Source organism: Oryx dammah, unplaced genomic scaffold, assembly GCF_014754425.2.
Source record: "Oryx dammah isolate SB20612 unplaced genomic scaffold, SCBI_Odam_1.1 HiC_scaffold_23, whole genome shotgun sequence".
Lineage (NCBI taxonomy): Eukaryota > Metazoa > Chordata > Mammalia > Artiodactyla > Bovidae > Oryx > Oryx dammah.
The window spans coordinates 120,192,680-120,197,725 of record NW_024070207.1 but is presented as its reverse complement, the minus strand read 5'-3'; the positions used below and the strand labels follow the sequence as shown (position 1 = coordinate 120,197,725).

Below are 5,046 nucleotides of genomic sequence, written 5' to 3'. Positions count from 1 at the left end.
AGGGACAGCGGAGCCTGGTGGGCTGCCATCTATGGGGTCGCACAGAGCCTAAAGAAAAAAAAAATTCAACTAGAATTCTAAATTCAGTTAAAAAAAAAAACCCAACACAAATCTATATCCAGAGAAAGTGTCTTTTAAAACTAAAAGGGAAAAATTAAAAATATATTTTGAGAGAACAAATGATGAAGGAATACGCTCCAAGCAGGAAGTGCAGGAAATGAAAAAGGGATTTCTTTAGGCCCAAGGGAAATGTGAAACTGAGCAAGACCTGTGGGGCTCCTTGGGCCTAAAGAAATCCCTTTTAGTTTTAAAAGACACTTTCTCTGGATATAGATTTGTGTTGGGTTTTTTTTTTTAACTGAATTTAGAATTCTAGTTGAATTTTTTTTTTCTTTAGGCTCTGTGCGACCCCATAGATGGCAGCCCACCAGGCTCCGCTGTCCCTGGGATTCTCCAGGCAAGAACACTGGAGTGGGTGCCCTGTTCCTTATTAGTAAGGAACAGACTCCAGCCTCCAGGACCTTCTCCAAGTTTCAAAGGGCAGATTCAAACAGTTGCCAATCAGGGAAGGGAAGGGATGCAGAGACAAGGGAGGAGCAGCCAAGAAGCCTTGGGGCAGAGTCCTGGTATACACAGAAGGGTATCTTTGAGCTCTTCTGTAAAGCTAAAGTGCTGTGTGCTCAGTCACTCAGTCGTGTCCCACTCTGCGACCCCATGGACTGTAGCCCACCAGGCTCCTCTGTCCATGGGATTCTCCAGGCAAGAATACTGGAGTGGGTTGCCATGTCCTCCTCCAGGGGATCTTCCCGACCCAAGGATCGAACCTGTGTCTCTTACATCTTCTGCATTCTGCCTTGGTAGGCAGGTTCCTTACCACTAGGGCCACCTGAGAAATCCTCGCAGACCAAAAACCCCCAGCAAATACAAGATGTAGCATTCTTCATTTCAGAGAAGACCACGTGAGGCCAGATAAAAGGAACCAAAGAATGGTATCCAGAGCCCACCAGATTATGGAAGACCAGATTAAGGAAGGCCCTGCACATACCTTAATCTTACCAATTGCATTCCTGAACCATTACTATAAAAGCTCTTCATCAAATCCTCTTGGGTTGGGACATACAGTTTTCCAAGGCAGGAGTCCACTGTGTCCCCCTTTTCCTGGTAAAGCAATAAAGCTATTCTTCCCTACTTCTCCCAAAACTCTGTCTTCAAGATTTGATTTGGGGCCATGGGGCCAGTGCACAGAGGCTGAGTTTTCAGTGTCACTGTCATTAAAGGCTACCTCAAATACAAAAGAATAAAGAAAACTGGAAATCATCAATATTTGCATAAATGCAAAGGCTCTTTTTGTTTTTAATTTTAATTTCTTTAAAATACAACTTACTTTTTAAAGCAAAAGTGATATTTTTCTGTGGCATTAATAATATATATGAAAACAATAATGGGGGGTTAATAGAATTCAAGTGTTACAAAGTCTTATATTTTATTTTATGTGTAGTGGTATAATGTTAAATCTACATAGTTTTTAATAAGTTCAGGATGCATATAATAATGCTTAGAATAACTATGAAAGTAATACAATTATAGATAAAAAGTCAAAGAGGAATTAAAATGGAATAATAAAACATTTGACTAACACAGACAGCAAGAAAGAAAAAACAGGAACAACAAAAATTGCACAAATAAATAGTATTCTAAGCTCAGATGGTAAAGTGTCTGCCTACAACGCAGGAGACCCGGGTTCGATCCCTGGGTTGGAAAGATCCCCTGGAGAAGGAAATGGCAACCCATTCCAGTATTCTTCCCTGGAAAATCCCATGGACTGAGGAGCCTGGTGGGCTACAGTTCATGGGGTCGCAAAGAGTCAGACACGACTGAGCGACTTCACTTCACTTCACTTCACTTCAAAATTTATCTAGAAGAGTAAACGGGTGGAGAATAACCAAGAAAATAATAAAAAAAGAAAAACTTGATCTACCTGATATAAAAATGATCAATAAAACTATAGTGATGAAAACATGGTGATGCTATTGTGGGAAAAGACAGATCATTGGAAACAGGCCCATGAATATAGGGGAATTTGGTATTCAATAAAAATGGTATTTCAACTTGGTGGTCATGGTAGGGGAACCTACAGCTAACGTATTCACTGATGAAAGAGCAAATGCTTCTTCCAAAAACTGGAAAGAAGGCAAGTATATCTGCTCTCACAACTTCTATTCCACATTGTATTTTTTTAAAAATTATTTTACTGAAGTATAGTTGATCTATAATATTGTGTTAACTTCTGCCATACAGCAAAGTGACTCTCTTATACACACACACACACACACACACACACACACACACACGTATATATACACACATACATTCTTTTACATATTTTTTCCACTATAGTTTATTGCAGGGTATTGGATATAGTTTGCTGTGCTATACAGTAGGTCCTTGTTGTTTATCCATTCTCTATATAATAGTTTGCATCTAACATTGTATTGTTTTTATTTGCAGATGACATGATCATGTCAAGGTAATTCAATGAAGGCAAGGATAATCTTTTCAAAAAATTCCTGGAACAGCTGGATATCCATATGGGAAAAAGATTAGCCTCAGCCCCAAACTGATCCACAGACTCCACACCATTCCAATCCAAATGCCAGAAGGCTTTTGGTAGAAGTAGATAACTAAACATGTACATTCTAAAATGTACATGTTAATGCAACAGACCTAGAATTATAAAAACAATCTTGAAAAACAAGAACAAAATTGTAAGACTTTACCTCACTTCAAAACTTGCTTATTGTGATTCAGATTCCACAAGGAAGCGGTTCTGAGACTGTGACATGTGCTTGCAGAAGCTCGATGGGAAAGAGCTCAAAGGAACAAGACCCATGAGTGCTGACAGAAGTGTGAATAAGCAGAGGGAAAAGTTGAAGAGCTGCAATGTGCTGCTTCAATCGACCAGTCAGGGAATCTTGCAATGGAGAGAGAGCCCTTTAGAACTACCCTGCCTTGAGGTAAAGGAGGCCTGGCTTTTGTACCTCATTCTGACCACTCACTGGCTGCTGGCTTCTCCCAGGGAGGGACTAGAACCTTGGTAGGTCAGCATTCTTCAGGAGAGGGTCATCAGCCACTAGGACTTCTGGCAGTTGGTGAAATGAGTGCTTCAGTCCTTACAGGGAATCTTGCTGGTGCCTCAGAGCATCATCCTTTGTGCCACTCGGATGTCCTTGAATTTTATAATCAGTTCTGGAAATGGCTTCTTTGCAAGTCTGGTTGATCTTTTTTCCTGCCAAAACCTTTATGAGGAAAGTGAGTGAGGACTATAGCTTTCATCTCTGTGGCTGGTTTGAGAACTTTCCAGTTCTCTCCTCTACAACCGAGTCTACACTCTACCTACCCTTGGCTATCAATATGAAATAGACAAAACAAAATGGGGTATACAACGGAATGCCACTATATATATATATGGTGGGAAATGGCTAAGCAATTTTTTTAATGTTAACTGCTCATCTATGCAGCAGTGTGAATGAATCTCAAGAGCGTTTTGTTGTGGGATTCCATTTCGATGCAGTTTGCAGGCAAAACTACTCTACCGTTATGGCAATCAGGTCAGTGTTTGCCTATGGAGAGTGGGACTGATTAGAAGGAGCCACAAGGGGGTTTCTGGGGGGAAGTGCAAATATTCTACTTCTGGATTCTGGTGGAAGTTACATGGGTGTATACATTAGTCATCCACTTGTACATAAGACATAAACCAAAATGTTAACCATGTTGGAAGTGAGTGATTTTTCTTATTTGCTGTATCTGTGTCTTCCAAGTTTTCTCCAGTGAGTAACTAATTTATTTTTTAGAAATAAATTGTTTTATTGTTTAAGCTCATGACCTTAATTTTTCTAATTTGGACATTTGCAATTTTATGTCTATGCAAGGTCGCATTTTCCTTGAATGTACTTAATGCTATATCATTTGTATTAGCCTATTGCCTACAGAAGATTTCAAAGTTCCAACAAATCATAGAGTTTGTATGGCTGGAAAGTAACTGGAAAAATCAGCTGGTTCAGAAGATGAATGTCCATAGCACTCAGGAGAGGTGGTTATTTATTTTCTTCTGGTATGCCTCAAGGTACAAAGAGCCCACTACTTCTTGCAGCCAGCCTCTTCAATACTTTATCATCTTGATGGATGATTGCTTAGAAGATCCTGTTGAGACAGGTAAATGCCAGATAGAATACTGTTACATTGAAGAAAAAGTGAGGTTATTGACTTCTAGAATGTTCTTACATCCACCTGATCTTATTTGATATTTACGCAGCTTTATTTTTATTTTAATTGGAGGATAATTGCTTTACAAGTTTGTGTTGGTTTCTGCCATACAACAACGTGAATCAGCCATAAGGACACATATGTCATCTCTCTCTTGAATCTCCCTCCCACACCCCACCCCATCCACCCCTCTAGGTTGTCACAAAGTTTGATTTTCAAATTATTTATGATGAAGTTAAAGAGCTGTTTGTACATGTGAAACTCACTTTTCTTTAAGGACAACTCCCTTTTATTATTGAAGAAATTTTAAGCATGGAAGCGCCTTGGCTTCATAATAATGCTTTTGCGTACTAAGTCGCTTCAGTCGTGTCTGACTCTTTGTGACTACGTGGACTGGAGCCCGTCAGGCTTCTCTGTCCATGAGATTCTCCAGGCAAGAATACTGGAGTGGGTTGCCATGCACTCCTCCAGGGGATCTTCCTGATCCAGGGATCGAAACTGCATCTCTTACTTCTCCTGCATTGGCAGGCGGGTTCTTTACCACTGAGCCACCTGAGAATTCAAAATAAAGGCATACTACTTATCCCTGCCTTCAATCTAGTAGACCATCATTTACATATTAAGGGAAGGAATACCTCATCAAGAAACTTGCATAAATTATCTCAAATTTGTATGAGGACCAGGAGATATTCTTTCATTCCCTAATTCATTTATTCTCCCCTGAATCTATTCCATAAGCCTACCATGCTCTAGCATCTGAGATAGCGAACATCTGAAAGGAAA

At 39.9% G+C, this 5,046-nt stretch overlaps 1 long non-coding RNA gene across 1 annotated transcript in view; it reads left to right on the top strand.

Annotated features, from left to right (window-relative positions):
- LOC120882436 overlaps window positions 1-3,875 on the top strand; it is a 27,114-nt gene extending 23,239 nt beyond the window's left edge. The window contains exon 2 of the long non-coding RNA XR_005725505.1: window positions 2,509-3,875. This is a non-coding gene — a long non-coding RNA (uncharacterized LOC120882436). The remainder of the gene's footprint in view (window positions 1-2,508) is intronic.
- Window positions 3,876-5,046: the final 1,171 nt, after the last annotated feature.